Source organism: Procambarus clarkii, chromosome 93 (assembly GCF_040958095.1).
Source record: "Procambarus clarkii isolate CNS0578487 chromosome 93, FALCON_Pclarkii_2.0, whole genome shotgun sequence".
Classification (NCBI taxonomy): domain Eukaryota; kingdom Metazoa; phylum Arthropoda; class Malacostraca; order Decapoda; family Cambaridae; genus Procambarus; species Procambarus clarkii.
Window position 1 is genome coordinate 8,332,433 of NC_091242.1, and position 9,997 is coordinate 8,342,429.

At 41.6% G+C, this 9,997-nt stretch overlaps 1 protein-coding gene across 1 annotated transcript in view; it reads right to left on the bottom strand.

The window, feature by feature from the left end:
• LOC123746808 (uncharacterized) overlaps nucleotides 1-9,637 on the bottom strand; it is a 76,769-nt gene extending 67,132 nt beyond the window's left edge. The window contains exon 1 of the mRNA XM_069319565.1: nucleotides 9,578-9,637. The gene's annotated coding sequence lies outside the window, so the exon portion shown is untranslated. The remainder of the gene's footprint in view (nucleotides 1-9,577) is intronic.
• Between the last annotated feature and the right edge of the window lie 360 nt (nucleotides 9,638-9,997).

Consider the following 9,997-nt stretch of genomic DNA (forward strand, 5'->3'; position numbering starts at 1 on the left):
AGTATGCAGCTCCAGCCTGAAGTTCATACTAAGTTAAAAAAACAAAACAAAGTTAGAGAAGATACAGAGGTATGCCACCAGACTAGTCCCAGAACTGAGAGGTATGAGCTACGAGGAATGGCTACGGGAGTTAAACCTCACGTCCTTGGAAGACAGAAGAGTTGTTGTTGTTGTATCATGTTGTTGGGAGACATGATAACCACCTACACAATTCTCGGGAATTAACCGAGTGGACAAAGACAAACTATTTAGCATTGGTAGAACACGAACAAGGGGACACAGGTGGAAACTTAGTACCCAAATGAGCCACAGAGACATAAGAAATATTTTTTTCAGTGTCAGAGTAGTTAACAAATGGAATGCATTAGGCAGTGATGTGGTGGAGGCTGACTCCATACACAGTTTCAAGTGTAGATATGATAGAGCCCAATAGGCTCAGGAATCTGTACACCATACACGGTTCCAAATGTAGATTTGATTGAGCCCAGTAGGCTCCAGAATCTGTACACCAGATGATTGACATTCGAGAGCCGGGACCAAAGAGCCAAAGCTCAACCCCCGCAAGCACAACTATGCGAGTACACACACACTAGTTCAGACAACTCCTGGGTCGTTGTGTCAGAAGACTCGGCCATACTTTCTACTTTTTATGTGTGAGTGAATGTGTGTCGTTTCAGGTGAAGGCTTTTCCTGCAGCTACAAGTGAATAATCCCTCCCACAAATCCCTGCCCCCTCCCCCCCCCACCCAAAAAAAAAATCATAAATGGCAAGACAGAATATAACGAAAGTTATATATATATATATATATATATATATATATATATATATATATATATATATATATATATATATATATGTATGTATGGACCCATAGCCGTGAAGATGAAAATAAAGCATATTCAGAGAGGAGAAGACCTTGTGGATTCTCACCGAACACTTTAATATTTTCTTCTACTACACCCGTATTCTTTTTTTTTCTTTTTTATTAATTTTGTTTACGTTGTGTTACAGTTTGCAGAAAACACACACACATATAACAATCACTGTTCGGAGGTGGGGTCCGTAAGGTTTAACACTTTCATGGTTATTGATTTTAGGAGTGCGTCATATTCTGCTGATTTTAGACTGTGGAAGGAGGGAGCACACCTTAGGAAATAGTTAAGCCTGGACAAAGCCAGGCATCGTGTAAGAAGGTACAAAGAATCGTGTGCATCCAAAGTCCCTATTCTTCCCTCAATCCTTCTCAGGTCGTTCAGCTTTTCATCAAGAATTACCTCAAGGGCCCTCGAGCCCAGAGGTGCCCTTAGCAGCACACTGTTGGTGGGAACGATCACTGGGGCTCCTGATAACATAGTTCGTACTTCATCTGTGATTGGTTGGCTAGATGAGATGATTTCACCCTTTGATGGGTTTTGGGTGAGTCTTAACTCCTCTCCCTTATATTTCACCAGCTGTAGTTTCCCTAGAAGGGACTCCTGTGTCCCTGCCAGGGTGCCATCGTCCAGGAACCAGATCTTGGATTCGCTGGTCAACCTGCTTGTGACCTCTTTAGCAGCCATGCAGAAAAGGAAAGGATCCGTCATCTGTAGTCACCTGCCACAGGTAACGGTAACCCAACCTGATCCTGGCAACCACTGTGTCGCACAGTCTGGTCCACGTTTTGTGCTTCCCATATACATAGGTTTCAGATCTGAACAAATCATTGATTTTTTTACTGGTGCTTTCAGGTCGTTGGGAGTAAGTAATTTCTCTCCTGTCAGACTTGAGTGTTTGGAACAATATAGTTTTGACAGCAGAGATGGGGATACCAAGGTCATATTCAACTTCAGCTTTATTATATGATAATTTGGCTGCAATGTCTGTTATTATGATGGGTTATATTTATGTGTGATGGTATCCATACAAAGGAGATTCGAAACCCTTTACTCTGTGCAGCGATTGCGTTATTTATAATTGCTAGTATGAGTCGAAGATCTTGCTGTCGATCTTCCAGAAGAAGTTTTCAATTGCTTGAAGAGTAAATTTTGAATCTCAAAATATTATTCCTCCTATGTTTTTTTTATGTTCTGGTAGGTAGTTAAAGTGCCGCTAGTTCTGCTTGTGTGGAGGTCAGCCAGTTATTTAACCTGACACTAACAGTCTGTGTATAAATATTATTTCTATAAAACCTACATGCTGCTGCACTCCGTCCAGTGGAGGATTGTACTGAGCCGTCGGTGTAGACACAGTGCTCGTGAGATCTTAAATTCTCGATGGAGGAGGCAATTGTTTCAAGTGTGACAGCTTTGAGAAAAACAAGATTCACATTACCTTTCTTGGTGACAGGTGTGTATGATACTTAAATGGTGGGGTACAGATAAAGAGGAATATCAGAGACAGATAGATTGCACTTAAAAGGAATGTTGAGTTTGATGAGTTTGTAGGCATTTTTACTCAGCCATTTATCATAAAAGGAGTGAGTTGGTATGTCGGCACCAGTCATTAGGGTGTTAACAGTATTAAATAATTTGTCTCTGAGCAATGCAGGAGATGTAGAGTCTCGCATGACTTTAAGGCAAAAGGTAGTGTTGACTTGCATGTTTCTCTCTAGTATGGTTGGAAGCTTCAGTTCTTTCCTCATGTTGATGATTCTTGTGCATCTTGGGGCATCAAGAATTATCCTCGTGGCTTCCTTCTGTACTACTTCAAGTTTGTCCAACATAGAGGCGGGGAAGTTAATTAGGTGCAAAGCATGATAATCAACGAGAGATCTAACAAACATCATATAGAATAATCTGGCATATTTAATATTATACCAATATTCTTACCAGTAAGTGTTTTGAGTGGTTAGTCTTTCTTTTAACCTACGGTGTAGATCGTTTACAATGTCACTGTTAATACCAACTCCAAGGTATTTGTGCTGCCTACACGTTTCAATGTTCTGGTTAACTTTGAAAGTTATAGGGACATGAGTTTTCTCTTGGGGGATGGAGAGCTCTGGAATTAGTTATGGAGATAACAAGATCACATTCAATGCTTTTAGCAGCGAGTGAATCAAGTGGAGCTTGCAGTCTAGTTTGGGAATTTGCAACAATGCATATGTCGTCGGCATAACAAATGACGGCTTCGTCAAGTAGTGTGGGAATATCAATTGTTAATTTGTGCATCAGAACATTGAACAGTGTGGGACTTAGCACTCCACCCTAGGGTGTATCCAACTCAAGGGGTGCACAATGTTTACTTTTGATCCCCTTGAACAGGACTGTGTCGGTACTGTTATTCAGGTAACCCCTGAGCCATGTCAACAGTCTTCCCTTAACTCCAAAAGAGGCTAGTTGTTCTAAGATTATTTCTATGTTTTTTGTAGCAAAAGCAGTTTGGAAGTCAATAAATGCCTCCCGAGAGCTTGGTCCCTCTTTAATCAAATATTCTGGGGGAGGTGCAGGGAAAGGTGCTGGGGAGGTGGAAAAGCTGTTTATAAATTCTACGGAAAACACATCCGCTATTTCATTTCAGATTTCATGAAAATCGCGGGAGGTATATGTGCCGATAATTTTTAAATGGTAGCATGTAGGCCGACCCCGCCTAGCCTCTGATACTCCCATATCCTTTGTTTTTTTATTTTAAAGCTGAGTGAGCTTTCGTTTCGTCTTTCCCCAATCATCTAGTCTTCTAATTTGGACAGACATTCTATTATATAGGTATAGGTATCAGTCGTAAGTACTAATTCGTCTTAAATATATTCTGCGGAAAGCCTGCACAACTGCACCCAAAGCTCATATTACCTGCACCATCATTCTATACAAAGCATTTCTTGACTTACAAATAATCTTCTGCATTTAATATCCTCATAATTTATGAGAGTATTCCATCAATCACCTAAACTTTTTGTTATCCTTCTCAATCCATTAAGCAATTAATCAGCATTAACAAGGTAATAATTAAGTTTTGTATTGATAACATAAATGTTGGGAAATTTCTTGTCCAGAAAGAATTTGTTTATTATTATCTTTAGACAGGGAGATGAGCAATGAGTGTGAGAATTACTCTACTGTTTGGTGATTTACAATTTGCCATATATTACTGCTTTTATATACCTATTAATTGGTTCAGTGATGTCTGTACACAACCCGTTCTCGCAAATTCGTAAAGTCAATATTGACTTATTAACTACGTGCATAGGTGATAAACTAAACATAATAGATACCCTTAAAAAGATTCATAGAAAACACCGACCTTACCTAACCTTGTTAGTATCTTAAGATAAGCATCTTATTGCTTCGTAATTACAATTATTACTTAACCTATACCTATCTGTACATTACAGTAAGCCTATGTAGTAGATATATAAATATCAAAGAAGGATCTATCTTGAGGTTATCTTGAGATGATTTCGAGGCTTTTTTTAGTGTCCCCGCGGCCCGGTCCTCGACCAGGCCTCCACCCCCAGGAAGCAGCCCGTGACAGCTGACTAACACCCAGGTACCTATTTTACTGCTAGGTAACAGGGGCATAGGGTGAAAGAAACTCTGCCCATTGTTTCTCGCCGGCGCCCGGGATCGAACCCGGGACCACAGGATCCCGGGTCCAGTGTGCTGTCCACTCGGCCGACCGGCTCCCTAATGGTATTAGGGAGGATGTGGCAAGATTATTTGCATTATGTTTAAACAGTTGCTGTGTCACAGTCATTTCTATGTAGTTATTTATACTTTTCTAGGAGAAGTACCCGGCGGTACCAGAGATAATTTGTCTCTACTCTCACCCCCCCCCTATTCCATCCCCCCCTCTTTTCCTCTATCCCGCCCCCTCCTCTGTATTCCCCTTTACCCCACCCTTCCCTTCTACCCCCTATCTCCGTACCCTCACCCACCCCTCTCCCCTCCAACCTCGAACAGACATTTCCATTAATATATATAAAGAAGTACTAACCAGCTGCTCCCGGGTCTCTTACCCCTTCTTTCCGCACTTTTCTCACTCTTAGCCCCAACTTTTCCGTGCCCCATTCCCTTTGGTCTCTCCCTTCATCCTCCTGTTTCCTCTCTCCGCCTCATCTTGGACAAAATATTATTAAGAAGCCCTGAAACAACTGTATGGGGTCTGTTAGAAAATATATTATTACGATCACTAAGAACCCTGGGCGAATCACACCAAATAGTTCACACTCAGTTACATGAAATTCACATGGCGGTCTCTAAGCTGTCCCCGTGACGCAGTGATAACACGCGCCCTGTGCTTCGCGAGCGATTTGGCCTGGGTTCGTATCCTGGCCAGGGAGAACTAACTACCCGCCAAACACACTCCGAAACTACGATGTTGGTACAACATTCGAACAAGTTTTAACACCTCCTAACCAGTTATAACAACCAATATAGCAAGTTGTAACAACGTTCTAATACGTCATAAACACGTTAAACCAAGATGTAACAACTTTATTACAAGTTGTAACAAGCGGAAAATAGAGACAGTTTCGGTTTGTGTTTCCAGGGTACAGCGTTTGAACACGTTTTAACACCTAACAAGTTGCATTCTTGTATTGTTATTTGTCTATTTGTACTCACTGAATTTGTGCGCCCCTTGAGGGACTTGAAGTAGAGGAGGGTAGAAATAGCCTAAGCTACTCTATCCCTTTGAGATGTATTTCTTTCTTATCTCAATAAACATACTTGAACTTGAACAAGTTGCAACATCCAATATAGCAAGTTGGAATAACGTTCTTAAACGTCATAAAAACGTTATAACTAGATTTAACAACTTTATTACAATTAAGTTGTAAGAAGCGGAGAATAGGGACAGTTTCGTTTTGTGTTAGCAGGGTAGGCGCCAGTCCTTAACCGTACGCCCCTGTTCACCCAGCAGTGAATGGGTACCTGATTCATAAACGATTTGACGAGTCATATTCCAGGAAAAATTAAGATTAAGGACCTGCCCGAAACGCTATGCTTGTTAGTGGCCTTATATAAGACCTCTCGTATGTATAAATCAAATCAAATCAATAAATGCTAATAATTCTTAAAGCATTTAACGCAGCCGACCGTGATCACCCTATGTCCGTCCTGTACCCCAGACCATTCAACCCTAAAATGTTGGGTGAGGCTAGCCCCAAGCGTCTGCCCTCACACTTTTGAACAAACAGACCTTGGGCCAGATTCACCAAGCAGTTACGCAAGCACTTACGAACGTGTATATCTTTCCTCAATCTTTGACGGCTTTGGTTACATTTATTAAACAGTTTACAAGCATGAAAACTTCCCAATCGACTGTTATTATTGTTATAAACAGCCTTCTGGTACTTCGGAGCTCATTAATTGTTTAATGATTGTAAACAAAGCCGCCAAAGATTGAGAAAAGATGTACAGGTTCGTAAGTGCTTGCGTAACTGCTTCGTGAATCTGGCCCCGTCTCTCTTATAATATAGATAAAGATTGTATACACCTGGCCTGACATGTTCACTGAAGCGATAAAATGCATCAGGTTTCTGTTCAGCAGCCCACACTTCATAGGAATTGGCTTGACGCCTTATTTAATTACATACTCATGGCATTTTTTTGTATCCTGTCAATGTTGATTATCCGGTTTCTTTAAGGAAATGTGATAGCGTGCATCAACTTTTTATTCTCTTAGTGACTTCAGAAGTAGGCTGCGCGTAGGAGTTCCTCTTGGGCTGGTGTCTTCATTTACAGAGTATGATCGTGTCTAATGAACAAATCCACAAGGGTGATGATCGTGATGATTTGATGATGCGATGATCGATGTGTGATGATCGTGTCTATTTTGTTTTCCTTAGCAAACTGAGTCATGACGGTGGGGTTTGTGTTTATATCTTCACCAAGAGTAAAGCCTGTCAAGCGCGTGGTGAATTCTCGCGTCAGTAGCTTAGGCAAACTAAAGATGACTTGTTTGTCTTGTTTATGCGTAAGTGGGGATGGAAGACGGAGGCGAGCAGACAGCTTAGTCACGCTCCTGTGATCTTAGCACTAGTTAACTAGGCTCAGATGTTAAACTCTGGCTCGAACTTCTCACTGTAGGCTTCCGTCGTGTCCCTAATATTTTTGATAAAAAAGTGAGTGTGTAAAATCAGGTTCATCAAATTCAAATTGATCATAATGATTGTCATCTGAACATTGAATGAAAAAAGCTCAATGTTTTGAACTAGAGAATTTTACTGTGAAACATTAGGCGTACCAGAGAACTTACTGTGAAACACCAGGCGCACAAGATAACTGTACTGTGAAACACCAGGTGCACAAGACAGCTTACTGTGAAACACCAGGCACACAGAGAGACGAACACTGATGGAAGTTTCAGATAAGTAAACCCATTGGGTTTAAGTAAACCCAATTTACTTAAGTAAGTAAACCGAAGTGCTTCATTGGGGCACGTGCGACTGCCGTATCACACATGTCACAGCTGCCTCTATATGTTGATGGTGGGCTTGTAAGAAAAAAATCTATCCCGGACTTGCATTTATTACATTAGTTGGTTTCTTCCTGAAACAGCTTTTTGTGTTCAATAGACCCATTGTTATAGCCATATTGCATGACTAAAATTTATGCAATCACGATAGATTATCAGTTACATTCTTCCCAAAAAATCGTTTGTTTTTAATAATTATATGACATTATCGACGATTAAAAATTAGTGTGTTGAATGCAGGCGATGAGTCACAATAACGTGGCTAAAGTATGTTGACCAGATCACAAACCTCGTCGTCCCTTCACCTTCTAGTGTGCGTGGTCTGGTCAATTTAGTGTGTGAATGTTACTTCAAGAGCGCAACAGGTGTTTCCTGTGAAGTTACAGGCGTGATTCACTAGGTGCTTAGTGCTCAGTCGCTAATTCACGACTGGTGACTGGTATCGTGTCATGTGAACACCCAGCTCCTGATGCTACAGATGAAACGATATAAGCGCAAGTGTAAATCTGTGACGTTTCGTACAGTGTTAGCAAGTTATCTTGAGATGATTTCGGGGCTTTTAGTGTCCTCGCGGCTCGGTCCTCGACCAGGCCTCCACCCCCAGAAAGCAGCCTGTGACAGCTGACTAACACCCAAGTACTTATTTTACTGCTAGGTAACAGGGGCATAGGGTGAAAGAAACTCTGCCCATTGTTTCTCGCCGGCGTCTGGGATCGAACCCAGGACCACAGGATCACAAGTCCAGCGTGCTGTCCGCTCGGCCGACCGGCTCCCTAATGGTGTCGTTATCAAACTCGATTGGCGAGCCGCGGATGGTGATGAAATCAGCGCAGCTATCAAGTGAAGGTTTTCCATTCCGCTCAGGGTCATCACCTTTGTCAGACATGTGTAAGACGCCGGCGTGACGGACCGTCAGAAGATGTGACGCTGGACGAACTGGTGGACGACATGATGGACACCTCAACAATCGAGTTAAATGTTTGACAAGGAAAATTAGCACACTGATAGACTGATGATGTTAGGAAGTGGGATAAGACGGAGGGAGGGAATGGCGCCCAACATCTTGGACCATCGAACACTGACCTACAAGAAGCGAGGGCGTCGTTGTACCGACCAGTCCAAGTGGTTTGGGGCCGGGGTTAAAGTACCAGTTTCTATTATTACTATCTTACCTATTATTTATGCCGGCAGGAATAAAGTTGGACGTTTACAGGAAAACTACATACAATTACGTCTATATTGTTGATAACCTTCTACATTATATATTGTAGACGAGATCCGTTTTAAGTCTTATGACAATTACATCACAGCTTTAGACGTAAATATTCCGCAACAGCCGGGAGTGTTTTTGGGGTGAGGGGCGGGGAGGTGAAATGTCAGGTTCTTAGCGGTTGTGTTCATTTACATAATGTGTTCCTAGCGCCGCCCTAGGAGGTGACGGTGTTCTGGAACCGTTGTTTCCTTGTGTAAGCATATTAACATTAAAATACTTGCATGGAAATTAAGCAGGAAAGGAGGAATATTGTTCCTAATCCTTCTTCAACTGCCATAACTTATGTACTCACCTAGTGTGGGTACGTAAGTTATGATACGTGTTAAGCACTGCAGCTCCACCATTCAACCATATTATATTAAAACAAATTGACCCTTTTATTTACCGCACATTGTTGAGCAGTTGTATAAATTGTCAAAACAATATCTTATAAATAGTATTGTCATACAAGAATACAGTTTGTATTAACATTTAACATGATTTGTAACTTCATATATTTCTTTGCTTATTATTCTTGGCCATGTGAATGTCAAGTATTATAAGTGAGCCTAATTCAAAAGAGAAAACTACATAAACGTCGTTGAAATATATCCAAGATATTTGTACGAATAACATTAGTCACGATAAATAACTTATCAGTAGGAGCTCGGTGTCTAGTAGAGTGAATCACATGTGAGGAAGCCTAGCATGTGTGTAGCCTTTCAACAGGTTCACTCATCTGTACATTGTGTGGCTCGATCAACCAGACTTTGTTCCAGCACGCCCACTGCATCTCCCCTCCCAGTGCTTTTCCTCACCTCTCCACCTCGTGTGCCACCCACTCCTAAATCTTAACAGCTCATGCGTATAAACTTGAACGCACACAACAAATGAGGTATTATATTAGAACGAGAAGTTTTATGTTACCTTACCAGCAGCTTGCGAGGCAGCGCACACGCGGGCCCGACCGACCTGCAAGGAGTAAGTGATACGCCCCGCTGGCTATACACCGCTTATCTCTCTGACGCTTATATACTCTGGTATTAGAACCCCGGGAGGCCACACGTGCACGTCTTGCTACCACACACACACCAAAACACCTCACTCTAACTCACTCATCAAATACACCATCCCATCAGATTTTATTCTTTCTTCTTTGTTCGTTTATCATGAGGTTTTTCGTTTTATTGCCGTTTGGATATTAGTATACAATGGTTATGAAGCAGTGGTTTGTTAGTGTCGTGTGGGTTTAAGCGGGCTGTGGGCGTGTGGAAACCTGTAGGTGACTAAGAGATATTTTGATCCTCTTCTTGAATTCTATAACACGTAGCATGCATATATATATATTTGTA